The 15,593-nt window shown below is 39.7% G+C and overlaps 2 protein-coding genes across 2 annotated transcripts in view; one reads left to right on the forward strand and one right to left on the reverse strand.

Annotated features, from left to right (window-relative positions):
• The window catches only part of LHFPL1 (LHFPL tetraspan subfamily member 1), a 45,424-nt gene that overhangs the window by 20,509 nt on the left and 9,322 nt on the right, over positions 1-15,593 (forward strand). The gene's annotated exons all lie outside the window — the stretch shown is intronic.
• Positions 10,029-15,593, reverse strand: part of RTL4 (retrotransposon Gag like 4) — a 498,694-nt gene continuing 493,129 nt past the window's right edge. Inside the window, exons 3-4 of the transcript XR_013374508.1 lie at positions 13,093-13,165; positions 10,029-10,215 (exon numbers count right to left, since the gene is read on the reverse strand). The gene's annotated coding sequence lies outside the window, so the exon portion shown is untranslated. The remainder of the gene's footprint in view (positions 10,216-13,092; positions 13,166-15,593) is intronic.

Below are 15,593 nucleotides of genomic sequence, written 5' to 3' on the forward strand. Positions count from 1 at the left end.
TTGAAGGTTATCTAGGTAATTTGGTGGGGACAGGTGACTTGGGGACCCTACTCTTCCGCCATCTTGCCCCGCCTCCTGTATTCCTCAAGGTTACTGAACTCCTTCAATTCTAATGATGTTTTGGGGGCAGATTTCTTAAGATTTCTATATACAAGGTCATGTCATCTGAGAATAGAGATAGTTTTACTTCTCCCATTCCAATCTAGATGTCTTTCATTTCTTTTCATTATCTCATTGCCCTGGCTAGAACATCCACAACAATGTTGAATAGAACGGGTGAGAGCAAACATCCTTATCTTATCCCTGATCTTAGGAGTAAAGCATCCAGTTTTTTACCATTAAGTATTGATGTTAACTATGTTTTTTTAGTATGTGGCTTTTACTAGTTTGAGAAAGTCCCCTTTTATCTATTCCTAGTGTGTTATGTGCATTCATCATGGAAGTATTTTGTCAAATACTTTTTCTTCACCTACTGAGATGATCACATGCATTTTATTGATTGCTCTTCATATGTTAAACCAATCTTGCATTTCAGGGATAAATCACAGTTGGTCATTGTGTATAATCCATTTTATATGTTGCTGTTTGGGTTGTTGGCACTTTATTGAGGATTTTTGCATCTGTATTCATTAGGAATATTAGTCTATAGATTTCTTTCCTGTGATGTGTTTGTTGGATTTGGGTATGAAGGTAACATTGGCCTCATAAAATGAGTTGCTACTTTGATTAATGTAAAATGCCGAAGTAAAAAATTGCAGACATGATTTGTATGTAGTCATTTGGCAGTTTTCTGCACTAATCACCACCCCCAAGGGGCTAGTTCACAAATGGGCAATTTTGTGTGTGGCTGCCTTTGTTTCCAGTTGATAGCCATCAGTCACGTTTACCACAGGATAGTTATTTTTCTCTTTCTTTTTACTCAATTTTTTAAATTGTTTCTCTCTCCATTGCATTATCCTCTTTTATTTACCCTTGTCTCCACCATATGCCTTCCCAAGGGCTCTAGCTCCCCTCTACTCAGTGCACTGAATACTGTTGTTCTGTGAATCTTTAGGGTTGAAAGGATTGCTGAATCCTGCTTGAGTTAAGCCCTCCAGTTTCCTTTTTTTGAATCACTCTTTCAAAGTCTTCCCACTGCCTAAGTGTCTCTCACCCATGAGCCACATTTCCTGACCATATTCTTTAATTACAGGCCTCTGTATTAGCCCTTTCCTGGTTAATGCTGAAAAGAAGAAACAACCTGTGCTATCCTTGACCCTTTTCTGGTCAGCTGCCCAAACATACATGATAGTGCCAACTGTATTAGCAGCTGTTCCCTCATAATATAGAGGGGCCAGGAGCAGCAGCAAAACATGAAGTAGAATTAAAAACTATATTTGGTGATATGTTGTGAATACCAAGCTATTAATACCAAAGTTTGGAAATACCAATGTGAAAAATATAGCCTTTCTCCTTAGATCTTTCTTTGACACTCTAGAGATTCTGGTAGTGTTGAAAGCACCCTCGGAACACCTTGGATATTTTGTGGATGGATGAATGAAATAGAAGAAAAGTATCCAGTATGCATACTTTTGTTTCTTTTTCCTTGAGAGGCACTATTGTAGACTGAAAGATCATAGGCTCTGGAGCCAAAGATCTTAGTGGCTATCTAGGCATTGCCACCTATATAGTGGTTATGGGGGTAAAGTCATTTAATGTCTGTGTCTCACCTTCCTTCTCTGTGAAATGGAGAGTAATAATAATACCTGTTCCCAAAAATCTTCTCCAAAAACAATTTTCACATTTTATCCAGTGGTAGGTTTTTCTACTCTCTTGCTTGTGCATTTTGATGAACAAAATTTAATGATTATAATAATAAAACATAAATCTTTCCCATTAAAAAATACCTGTCCCAGTGTTGTTACAATGAAATAATAAAATATATATTAAAGTACCTAGCACGGCATTTGACTTAAAGTAGATGGTAGCCTTAAAAGATAGTAGAGCAGAATGTGCTAGAGAATAGACTATCAATTGGTGGTATTATTATTTTTTTTAATTTTTATTTATTTATGATAGTCACACAGAGAGGGAGAGAGAGGCAGAGACACAGGCAGAGGGAGAAGCAGGCTCCATGCACCGGGAGCCCGACGTGGGACTCTATCCCGGGTCTCCAGAATCGCGCCCTGGGCCAAAGGCAGGCGCTAAACCGCTGCGCCACCCAGGGATCCCCGGTGGTATTATTTTTATTCTGCTGTAGGCTCTATACTCTACTATGCACTCTGTATTTTGGAAAGGAAGTTTTAGAGTTAAGAAAGACATGAACCCTACCCAAGGAACAAAACTTCTTACTCTGACTTGCTTGAGAGAGATGAAAGGAATGTGTAGAACAATGGAAGCAGACATTGTTAGCCTGCCAAGGTGATTCTGAGAGTAGGTAAAACAGAATTCTACTCTGAGACTCTGAATGGCCTCCTTTGTTTTCCAATAGAAGGGGTCACATTCCTGTCTTTAGCTCCTCTTTCCCTGACTTGCCATTTAAGTTATCCTGAAACATCCACAGTTAGGATTTTTAGTCCTAACCTGAATTATCTAAGATATAACTCGTATTAAGACAGCAATTTTGGTTGTCTGTATTGGACTAAAGATAGCCACAAATTCTTTGATGCTCTTCCGATAGCCTGGATCTATCTCTACTGCTTATCCCCTAAATCTGGGCTGGCCTATAACTGCTTTAATCAATAGAGTATGGCATAAGTGACAAAAAGCTCATTCTAGGCCTAGCCTTTAAAGCACTTGTAGTTTCCATATTGGTTCTTGGACATCTGAGCCATCATATGAAAAATTTGACTACTCTACTGGAGGGACGAAATGGAAAGCCCTGGAGATGCTTGGAAATAAAGAGAGGCCCAGCTAGATCCAAACTTCCAGCCATTCCTTCCAAGGCACCAGACATATAAGTAAAGCAGTCCTGGACCCTCCATTTAAGCCATCTGAATACCACTGAATGACTTTGGTTAAAGCCAATTGCAGTGGGAAATATTGCTCAGCTGGGCCCTGATCAAATTGTGACCAATAGATTCTTGAGATATAATAAAATGGATGTTGTTTTAAGCTACTATGTTCTATACAACAATGATTGTACAACAAACGAACCAGAAAAATGCCAAGTTATATACATATAAATTTAAGATTGTTTTTAATCGAAAGTAATTTATGTATGTGATAAAACAGTACATAAATGTATAAAATGTAAAGTCGAAGTCTTTTTCCTAATGCCAACTCCATTCCCAAAAGGAGCCATTAAATTTTTTTTCATCTCTCCAGAATTTTTAATAAATATAACAATATGAGTGTATTTTTATTTTGTCCTACCAAGAACATATTATGTATCTATTTAGCTATGTAGCTAACTATACCATTCTGCACCTTGCATTTTTCACTTACCAGTATCTCTTGGAGAGCCATCAATGTTTATAGATCTTCTCTCTACATTTTAGGCATGTCATATTTTCCCATTGTAAGGATAGCCTAAACTCTATGAAGGTAGAGATTTTTTCTGTGAGATCAAGTAACTTGCCTAAGGTTACTCAGCTGATAAATCAGCAGATCTGGGATTTGAATTCCAGAAGTCTGGTTCCAATAGGAGTTCCTGAAATGATGGAAATGTTCTGTGTCTTATGTTCCACTGTGTTCGCCTTTAGCCAGATATTATTGTTGAACAACTGAAATGTTAGTCTGGTGGGACTAAATGTTGAATTTAATTTAATAGATGTTTAATTTTATTAATTTAATTTATTTAATTTTACTAATTTAAATAATAGCTCCAATGTGACCAGTGGCTGCCATATTGGAGAGCAGGGCTTGAGAGTCTGTACTCCTAACTGCTATGCTCCTCTACAGAGAACAAAGAGTCTACTAAAGAGGCTTAGAAGGAAGATCCAGGGGGACATATAAAGAAAAATAAGTGCAGGGTCACAACAGACAAGAGAAAGAGAGTACGTCTAAGAAGAGGGTGTAGTCACTTGTGTTTAACACTGATTCAAGTTGCTGAGGATAGAGAAGTAACCATTGGAGTCAGCCAGACAAAAGTAACCTAGAGGGGCAGTTTGGCAGTTATAGATACTGGAGTAATTGTAAGATGAGGAAAATGAAAGCAGCATGTGTAAACAATTCTTTCAAAAAGTTTTGCTATGAGGGAGAGCAGAGAAACTGAGCTGCTGGAGGAGAATGAACATTCTAGCCTTTTCAAAATCCTCTTAGATCCACAAAACTTCTAGGAAATTCTTTCATACTGATGGGCCCATCACCCAAAAAAAGGCCCACTGAGGATCAAAGCTAAATACTTCAATAGGACATAGCTGATTTCAAGCTAGCTTATAAAACTACTGTATTATCAATAGTAGTTAATTCTAAGGTAAGGTCTGTACCTTCTATCAATGGATCACATTTGCAACATGTTCTCATGAATATTATCTAACAGATTTTCAAAAGTGCATGGACAGCAGATAGTAATGTACCCATTTTATGATGAGGAAACCCTGAGGTAGGAATTGGTAAAGTGATTTGTGTAAGGTCATATAGCAAGTGAAAGGCAAAACTGTGAATGGAGCTTATCTCATAATTCACTGTCTTGTTTGTGACTACAATGATTTTTCCCCTTCTCCATTGATTGAGGGTATGTGTTGAGTCATCTATGAATTTCTCCTTAAGATGTGCTTTAGCTCTATTGTTTTCAGAAACACATGTCTGAAACATTGTGGAAAGTACCTAGTATTGCATCTTGTCTCCTTCACTTCTGCCTTCAGCCTAAGCCCCCTGTTGATCTTTTAGTATAATCAGTGTACACAAATATAGAAGGCAGCAGCTAAACCTGATGGGATTCTGGAAGAGGTCATAAGTGGAATGGACGTGTGTGGGGAGTTTTTAAAGTGCCTCTAGATTTGTCTTGCATTAATAAAGACACCTAAATTGTCTCGCTAACCTTGATCATAGGGGAAAGATATACAAAGGTTTTTGTTTCATATGCTTCAAGATCATATACACTCTACCTAGGGTCACTCTCTGGTCTTTTAGCATATCTACTCCTTACAATACGACTTATCTTTGTCTCTCTTCTTGAAAGAAAGGGATTGGGTGGGGCAGGAAATGGAAAATATAAGATCAGAGGGGGGTTGGAGAAGACAGGGCTCTCCAGACAAAAACACAGTTGCATAAGGAATCCCCAAACTCTGGCACTCCAAAAGTTTGCCTATCACCAGCTAGACCCCAAGACCTTGCCTTTACTGCCTGCCTGCTTGGACTCACCGACCTTTGTCACACATTTTTCCGTAAGCTCTTTCCAGCTTCTCTCTTAACTCAGGCAAATAGAAAGTGAAACTGCCCCTTAGGGCCATAGTGACTGCCCCGACAAGACCTCCAGCCTGCCCAGACTAGCCATCCACTTTTAACTTAACCTCTGACTCGCACCTGTACAGATGGATCATGAGTGGCCTTTAGAATGACTGCTGACTACTTTTATTATAATACTAAAATCTCCACCCAAGGAGGAACCTCAGCCTCATTTATATAACATACAATGTATGTATAGGCACCTTTCCTTAAGGTGCATTTGTGACCTTATGCCAGCCTCTACATACAATGACAAGGCTCCCCTATCTAAATGTTCTTCCTCACCCTAAATAAAGAGAACCCATCCACTCTTGCTTGGGAACTCACAGCTTTGGAAAGCTATTCCCTGTGATCTCTTTATATACTGCAAATAAAATTTACTTTGTGCAACAGCTCAAACCTGGTGCAGTTTCTGACTCACCAAGGAGCAAACTCATGTTGGTTCGGTTATATGACCACCTTCCTACCACTGCCTCTCCTGTTTCTAGGATCTTCCCTCATGTCTCCCAGTCTATCCTCCAGGTCCCCTGCTGTCCCAGTCCTTGGTCAGTGCCTGCTAACACCCTGGAAACATACCTTACCTGGCTCTCACCCACCAGAGTCATCAGTTGAGCAGTTTAGGGAATTGATTCCCTTTCTTCTTTTTCTCCATTAAATAAGAAGAAATTAACTTGTATGAAACCATAAGAGACCCCTGAATAGCCAAAACAGATTTAGGAAAGAAGAAAAAAGCTGGAGGCATCATGTTTCCTGATTTCAAACTATAATACAAGTCTATAGTAGGCAAAACAGTATGATATTGACATAAAAGCAGATATATACATTAATGGAACAGACTAGAGAGCTCAGAAACAAACCAACGCAAATATGTCAATTAATTTATGACAAAGGAACCAAGAATATACAATGGAAAATGGAAATTTTCTTCAATAAATGGTGTTGGGGGCAGCCCTGATGGCCCGGCAGTTTGGCGCCGCCTTCAGCCCAGGGTATGATCCTGGAGACCCAGAATCGAGTTCCGTGTCGGACTCCCTGCATGGAGCCTGCTTATCCCTCTGCCTGTGTCTCTGCCTCTCTCTCTCTCTGTGTCTGTCATGAATAAATAAGTAAAATCTTTAAAAAAATAAAAATAAATAAATGGTGTTGGGAAAACTGAACAACCACATATAAAAGAATGAAGCTGGACAACTATCTTATACACAAAAATTTACTCAAAATGGATTAAAGACTTAAACATAAGACCTGAAAACAAAAACTCCTAGAAGAAAACAGGAAGTTAGGAAATAAGCTCCTTTAATTAGGTCTTGCCAATCACTTTTTGGATTTGACTGGAAAGCACAGACAACACAAGCAAAAATAAACAAGTGGGTCTATGTAAAACCAAAAAAGCTTCTGCACAACAAAGGAAACCATCAACACAATGCAAAGGCAACCTACCAAATGGGAGTCAGTATCTGCAAATCATATATCTTGATAAGGGGTTAATCTTCAAAGTGTATAAAGAACATATACAACTCAATAGCAACCCCCCCTCAACCAGACAATCCAATTTAGAAAATGAGCAGAGGATCTAAATGGTCATTTTTTCAAAGAAGACATACAGATGGCCAACAAGTACATGAAAAGTACTCAACGCCACTAATCACCAGGGAAATGCAAATCAAAATCACAATGAGATATCACCTCACACTTGTTAGAATGGCTACTATCACGAAGACAGAAAATAACAAGTGTTGGTGAGGATGTGGAAAAAAGAGAACTCTTGTGCATTGTTGGTGGGAGTGTAAATTGGTGCAGCCAATGTGGAAAATAGTGTAGAAATTTGTCAAAAACTTAAAAACTAGCATTACCATATAATCCAGGAATTTCATTTCTTGGTATTTATTTGAAGACAATGAAAACACTATCTCAAGAAATACATTCAATCCTCTGTTCATTGCAGCATTATTTACAATAACCAAGATATAGAAACAAACTATGTATCCATTAATAGATGAATGGATAAAGAAAATGTGGAATATGTATAGAATGGAATATTATTCAAGCATAAAAAAGAAGGAAATCTTGACATGTGCAACAATATGGATGGGACTTGAGGGCATTCTGCTCTGTGAAATAAGTCAGATAAAGACAAATACTCTATAACCTATAAAGCCAACCAAACCAACCAGTCATGGATACAGAGAACTGATTGGTTATTGCCAGAGGCAGGGGTGGGGGGTGGGTGAAATGGGTGAAGAAGGTCAAAAGATTAAAATTTCTAATTATAAAATTAGTAAGTCTTGGGGATATAATGTACAGCATGGTGACTACAGTTAATAATACTCTATTGTATATTTGAAAGTTGCTAAAAGTAGATTTTAAAAGTTACAAGAAAAATATTGTAATTATGTATGGTAGAGGATGTTAACTAGACTTACTGTGATGATTATTTCACAATATATACAAATATTGAATCATTATGTTGTACACCTGAAATGAATATGTTATATGTCAATTATATCTCAATAAAAAATAAATAAGAAATTAACTCAAATATTTAAAACAGGGGAAAAAACCCAAATACTAATCAGGAAATTGCACTGAAACCTACAATGAAAGGGACCTTGAAGATTAATCAGTGGGCTTATTTACAGTTAGTTAGACCCAATAGGGGCAGGTGACTTTTTCAAGGCCCACAGCAAGGGACTTGGCATGAGCTTCCTGATTCTCAGGCATGATGTAGGTGCTGCTCAGTGGCAATCCCATCCCTGTTTGATGAATGAATCACTCAGTAAGAAGGGGAAAGTCAGACAAAGGCTTTCAACAACAGCTCTGTTAAGTGCAAACTTTCCCACACCTTAATTTGATTAAGTAAATGAAAGATTTAAGCTGAGAAAGGTGTTTTGATGATTGTTAATTAAACTCTGGCCATCAAATAGAGATTTCAACAACTTGATCCCACACAAATAAGTTCTAAGTCCAACATTAAATTAATGCATTTCACTCCACCTCTCAGTTTTCCTTCATCAAGTCTCTATTTTTTTTTATGATAGTCACAGAGAGAGAGAGGCAGAGACACAGGCAGAGGGAGAAGCAGGCTCCATGCACCAGGAGCCCGATGTGGGATTCGATCCTGGGTCTCCAGGATCGCGCCCTGGGCCAAAGGCAGGCGCCAAACCGCTGCGCCACCCAGGGATCCCCTTCATCAAGTCTCTAATTGACATCAACAACAGTGGGAGTCAGGGAAGAAACTCAAGGAAAGATTGTCTAGTGGTAGAATGGACTTTAGCACAGCTGCATCTGAGCTCTGTGACCTTGGGCTAGTTTTTCAGCATGCAGGAGTTTATTGCTACCTCCTGAGGTCATTGTAAAGATTAAATGAGATCACAAATGCAAAACACCTAGTACAGTGTTTGGTATACAGTTACCAGTCAACAGTCATTGTCTGGTATCACCACCATCATTATAATACCAATTGTTGAGATGGAAACGTTCTCATTACAGCAAGGAGACATTACTTATCCCACGATGGCTTAAAAACACAGGATAATAGTAGAAAGACCTGCATTGAAATCAAGCCCTGCCCCTTAGTGGTTGTGCATTTTGGGGCCTGCTATTTAACCTCACTGTGTCTCCATTACTGGGGATTGATAAAAAGAGTTTTCCCCATAAGGTTATTGAGAAGATTAAGTGAAGTGATACATACGTACAAAGCATTTAGCATAATAGCATGCACTAAATGTAACTTGTGTTAGTAGGTAGTGGGTCCAGGTCTTAAGAGCCTTGTAAGGGAGGATGCCCCAGGCTTGGCTTCTGGGAGGGAGGGAGAGACCCACTCCATTTGACAAAGGCCTGCAACAGAGGCTACCCCAAGGCTTTGTGTGTGCTCCCTGTTTCCTCTCTCAGAGGCCCATTTCCTTTGCTCTCTCATCATTTCCTCTCATTCTTGCCAGTTCAAAGCCTTTTACGGTAACTCGAGGTTTGGACTTTATGGGTTCAGTTTCCAGACATTTCCTGTTACCTTTCCTTTCTATCAGTTTCCTTTTTCGTGGACATTCTGTTTTCTTGTGCTCCCTCGCCAGAGCACAATGAGGTGGCTAAATACATTCTCATGTCCACAGAGGGGCAGCAGAGCATGGTAAAAACAGTCCTGGACTGGGTATCAGGACAGCTGTGTTTTAATTTTTCAAAATATGCGTGGGCATGTCACTTCATCAACTTGAACCTTGGTTTCCCTGTTTTGAGAGAGAGAGAGAGAGAGAGAGAGAGCATTGACCTATACTGATGAGCAATTGGAAGGCCCAGACACCTTCCTAGGTCCTTGGTATGACCTACCTTTGTGATGAGACCTTTGATCAAATTTCATATCTATCTATAGTATTCTTAAAAAAAAAAAAGCAGAAGAATAGGGGCTCCTGGGTGGCTCAGTCAGTTAAACGTCTGCCTTCAGCTCTGGTCAGGATCTCAGGGTCCTGGGATTGAGCCTTCACATGGGGCTCCTTGTTCAGTGGGGAGTTAGCTTCTCCTTCTCCCTCTGCCCCTCCCTGTCTTACTTGTGTGCTCTCTCTCTCAAATAAATAAATAAAATCTTTAAAAAAAAACCCAGAAGGGTAAACCAGTCTATGTAAGGCAGCCTTCCTAGAGTTGAGGAGACTTTTAGTATCACTTACCCATGGGAGTGAGGTCCAGGCATTGGCTCAGTGAATTGGGAAAAAGCAACTCATTCATCAGGCAGCATCAGCTAGAATGCCTTGAGGAGCCTGTCCTTCTGGAAAACTCGTAGCTCAGGTGTTGCTTAAGGTTTTTCAGTTGTCCTCCCAGCTCACACAAAGAGGTGTTTCCATCTGGAGAAGTTGGGTGAAGCTGGAACAGGCAGGAGGCAATCAGTGAGTCAGGGAGCAACCTAATTTAACCATATATCCCTGGTGCCTGGCACACGCTTGGGTGCTCTCTAAATGTTGCCCTGAGTGAATGGAACAAATTGCAAGGTGGCTCCATTGCCATTTTCCTGTGTGACCAGAACCAAGTCATTTCAGCTTCGTATATTTTTGTGCTTTTTATTGAAATATATTTGACCTATAACATTATGTAAATTTAAGGTGTACATGTTAATATGATACATTTCTATATCGCAATACCATTGACATTGTAGTGATAATTAGCACCTCTATCATATGACATAATTATTTTTTTGTAGTGGTTGGAATAATTAAGTTCTAGTCTCTTAGCAAGTTTGATGATTATAATACAATATTATTGTCTATATTCACTATACTGTGCATTAGAGGTCTAGGGCTTATTGATTACTTGTTGCAAGTTTGCTTAAAAGCAACGTCTGTCCTATCTCCCTGCCCCTTTCCAGCACCTGGTAACCATCATTTTACTCTCTGTTTTGGACCACTTTGGCTTTTTTAGATTCCTCATATACATTTCACTTCTGTAAACCTAGTTCCCAGTGACTACGATGAAGATGATTTTATCTCTTGAGGGATTGTTTTGGCCATGAAATGACAAAGTGCACATAAATGTGCTCTATGAAAACAATGCCCTAGAGCTGTAAGGCATAAAAGATGAGAAAACTTTCCTACTGTTAGATTCCTCCTCCCTATCATTTTAGTGACTAAACTTCAGTGCCAATTTTCTCACTGACCATCTTCTATTAAAAATAGTGAAGAATTTCAAGTAATGAGACTCTATACACCCCATGGGATGCTAAGCTATTCTTCATTTTGAACAGAAAAAAAAATGGTGGTGCTTATAAACATTTCTGCCTTTCCTGAAAAGAGCCTGCATGAGAAAAGGGTGCTTACACCTGGCATAGTCGATCCCTAAGATGACTTCCAGCCTGATGACTCCAGAGGGTGGCAGACTCTAAAAGGACCTCAAAGGGCAGGTTCTCTGTTTTACTTGGCCTTGTTTCCCCACGTAGTGCCTTGCAGAGGGTCTAGCAGGCTCCCCTATTGAAACAGTAAATGCAAAATTGTGAACTAGTTGTCTGTCCAACAGACCACCACGAGATGGCGGTAAAGGCAGGTGAATTCATCGTGTTCTCTGCGCTTTCTCCATCCCGCCTCCGGCCCTCAGGTCAAATAGGGTTCATGCTTCATCTCCTTTCTTCCATTTCCTCTGCTCAAACTTACTTCTATAAACCTCAGTAAGTCTTCTTTGTTCCCCTCACTTTTAGTGAGTGTCTTTCCCGGGCTGCTCTGGAACAACACAGTATCCTAAGCCTTCTCCAAAAAATTAAAAATATATATACATAAACAGAAACCAGTTTTAAATAGGGGTGTCGGTACAGTAGCGCCCATTTCACGGGGCTCTTGTGAGGACAAAATGAAGTGAGGCACCTAAAACTTAGTACAGGGCCTGAACTCAATAAACGTCAACAAGAACTGCCATGATTATTGTTGTTACTCTTACAGGTTAGACTGACCCAGGTTATCTAATAAGTGAAAGAGCTTTCAAAGGCAGGGATCAGAGGGAAAACTGGGAACAGTTCTTGCATATCCCCAGGGCAATTCTTTGGCAAAATTAGAGTTACAGGGGTGGAAATATATGTCTGTCCACTGTGTTGCATGACTTTCTCAAACAATTTTCACCAAGTCCCACCCAGATGAATTGGGAGAAATTGCATACACATGTATCTTTCAAAAGAAAGCCTGTAAGCACTTCATCAAGCACACTGTAGGTCCTTTTTTCTGTTTTTAAAGATTTATTCATTTATTTGAGACAGAGAGAAATAATAGAAGGCAGGAGCTTAGGGACAGAGGGTCCTAAGCCGACTCTGCGCCGAGTGCAGAGCCCAATGCAGGCTGGATCTCAGGACCCTGAGATCACGACCTGAACTGAAACCAACGGCTGATCACTTAACCAATTGAGCCACCCAGGCACCCCCACACCATAGGTTGAGGACCTGGCCCAGTCTCAACTCTCTGGCTAAGTGGCAATCTTTATCATATACTTATCTGTCTGCTCAATGACTTTCTCTATAATGACATTCCTGCCAAAGGATGAATGAATAAAACAAATAAAAAAGGATTAAATGAAATAATGGATAGAATAGGTGCCTTGTAAATTGTAAAATGCTATACACATATCGGGTGGTATTATTTGTGGCATTGATTGTTACCCAGACATATTGGGCCCAAGGAGAGCATTTAGGGTCTATATCTATTGGCCAATGGAACATGGATATAAATAGCTGATGTTCAAACCTGGTCTTGCAGATATGGGGCTAAGTCAATGGCTAGAATGAGGGTGCACCTGCTCCTGAATCTTGAGGTGTATCGGCTTGCCTGGTCTGATATTCTAGCATTAATAAGAATTTGAAGATTCTGGCAGAAATATATAAAAGTAGAGCAGTGATGTGGCATGCTGCAGGAGGTGAGGACATGTGTGCCCTTGCTCCTTCCTCTTTTTGGACTCCATCTTTGCAGTAGAGGATGCAGCGGCTGCTGTTCAGTCTTGCTGGAGGACATCAGTCCAGAAGATCAAGTCTTGATCCTGACAGGCATATCCCCTAGAGGATGAGGCTATCCTGGGTCAGTGTGGAGTGGAGGCTCTGATCACCCTGGAAGTAGCAGGCCGCATACTTGGAGGTGAAGTCCATGGTTCCCTGGCCCATGTTGGGAAAGTAAGAAGGCAAACTCCCAAGGTGGCCAAATAGGGGAAACAGAAGAAGACAAGCTGAGCCAAGCGGAGGCTGCAGTGCAACTGGCACTTTGTCAATGTTGTACCCACCTTTGGCAAGAAAAAGGGCCTCCATGCCAACTCTTAAGTCCATTATAATCCTGGCTTTCCCCAATAAAGCGACCTAGTCCAGTCAGAAAAAAAAGTATATAACAGTCACTCAGTAAGCATATTATGGACACTTACCATATATAAGATACTGAATGAGACACTGTACATTATTTTAAGAATTGAAACACATAGTCTTCAAGAAGCTTTGAGGAGACATTTTATATATATATAAATATTTATTTTTAATATATCTATACATATTTAATATTTATTAAATATATATTTTATATAATTTACATATTTAACATATATTATACATATATATACACACTGCATAGCATTATAGCATTTTAAGAATTGAAAAACATAGTCTTCAAGAAGCTTTGAGGAGACATTTTATATATATAAATATATATAAATATATATATACATATATAGACATTTATTAAATACAACTATAATAATTTTAATCCCAAACCATAATGATATCAATCATCAGAAGTATTAAATACTGCTAAAGCACTTGAGAACTCTAGAATCCATTTTCTTTCTCTTATCAATCTTTTTCATCTATTTTATAGAAAAAAAACTCTGACTTTCTCCATATTCCTGAAGATACTCCACACCACTTTCTTGATCCATCTCACATTCTGTGGCCAAAGTGATCTTTCAAAAATGCAAATCTGGTGTTATTCTTTAGCAATGGTTCCCCATTGCCTACAGGAAAAGGATTCGGGAAGCATGGTCTATAGGGACCTTGGCCATCACTTCCACTAACACTCAAGCTCCTCCTCTTGCCCCATCGCCCTGAAAATACCACATTCTTTCAAACCTTTGCAACTTTGCATGTGTTCTTCCATTGTTAGGAATACTCTTCTCTTCCTCAGTGAGCTAACTTCCTACTTTTTCTTGATAACTCCTTGCCCCCTTAGAACTGAACTTGATGCCCCTCATCTGTGTCATTGTATTGCTCTATGCCACAGCACTTATCACACTAAGTCTGTTTACTTGCTCCACTTCTGTCTCTGGCTCCCTTTTACTCAATCTAGTTTGTTGATCTTACCTATGTGAGAACAATGTATTTAAAGAGCTTACCACGGTGACTTTATTAACTGAAAAAGTTCAAGTGGATGCAATCAGAAATCTATTGAGCAGATGCTAGAGGAGAGGGGCCAATTTCTAAGAGGCCAAGTATCTTACAGAGTACATGCTGAGTCAAGCAGGTCCAGAACTTGGTTTTTTACTAGTCTCTTTGAGGAAAGTACTTGTCTTAGTCTGTTTGGACTGCTGTAAGAGATGCTAAAGACTGAATGATGTATAAACAACAAATATTTTTCTCATAGTTCTGGAGGCTAAGAAGTCCAAGGTCAGGGTGCCAGCAGATTTAGTGTCTGGTGAATTCTTTCTTCCTGATTCATATGTGGCAGTTTCTTGCTGTGTCTTCACATGGCAGAAGGGGGAAGGGAGTTCACTGGGGTCTCTTTTATAAGGGCACTAATACTATTTATTAAGCCTTCACCCTCATGACCTAAGTGTCATGAGGTGTCCCAAAGGCTCCACTTCCACATACATTCACATTGGGCATTAGGGTTTAACACATGAGTTTTGGGGAGATGCAAACATTCAGTCTATAGCAATTTCCAAATCTCTTCTGAAATGCTGTTGCAAGTGTAGTTTGATGAGCTATAAAAAGAACAACATAGAGTGACATGAAGGTTTATTCAGGGGCGAGTGGGGGACAATCTCGAAAGACCCAGAAGCACAATTTAAGTTGACCTGAGACATGCTTCCTTGCCTTTATCCCCCATTGAAGAGAAAAGATGATTGGAGTAACTAAACCTCAGGATAGCTATGTAAGAAATAACATAAATAGGAAAGACTGGTTGACAACATACAAGGATGAGTCAGAAGCAAATGCTTACTAGTGCTGGGGAAGGTTTCAATGGCAGGGTTCAATTTTTTTGGCAAAGTGTAAGAGAAAACAATCAACCATATCAAGGCATCTCTGTCACCATGAGGATTTGGCTCTTTATTGAGTGCTACCCTGACTTTCTAGCAAGTAGCTAGAAACAGTGGCTACTAACAAAAACATGGTTACCTGAATTACTGAAGTTTTTCAAAGGATTTTTTTTTTGTTTTGCCTTTTTCTCTGGCAAGGGAGCCTAACAGGCTTCTGGAATCTTCAGTGGGTTCTGGGCCTCCAGTCTGGTCTTCTGTTGATACTCATGCTTAGCCTGGAGAGTGAGAAGAGAGCTATCCTCATGGTTTTGGCTATCTTTTCACTGGGGGCTACAGTGGGGTGGGGGTGGGGAAAGGGTGTTTGGCAATTGTCCTTGAATTCACTGGCTTTGCTTTATTTTTTACAATTATTCATCCATCCTGAACCTAGCAGAGAAAGTTCTCTCTTCATTTAGCTTGGCTGCATTGAAAATATTTTTATGCTGCTACCTATGGAGACCCTATAGAACAGATGGGACCCTCTGAACAGATGGGACCACCAG

The sequence above is a fragment of the Canis aureus genome, chromosome X, assembly GCF_053574225.1.
Source record: "Canis aureus isolate CA01 chromosome X, VMU_Caureus_v.1.0, whole genome shotgun sequence".
Taxonomy (NCBI): Eukaryota; Metazoa; Chordata; class Mammalia; order Carnivora; family Canidae; genus Canis; species Canis aureus.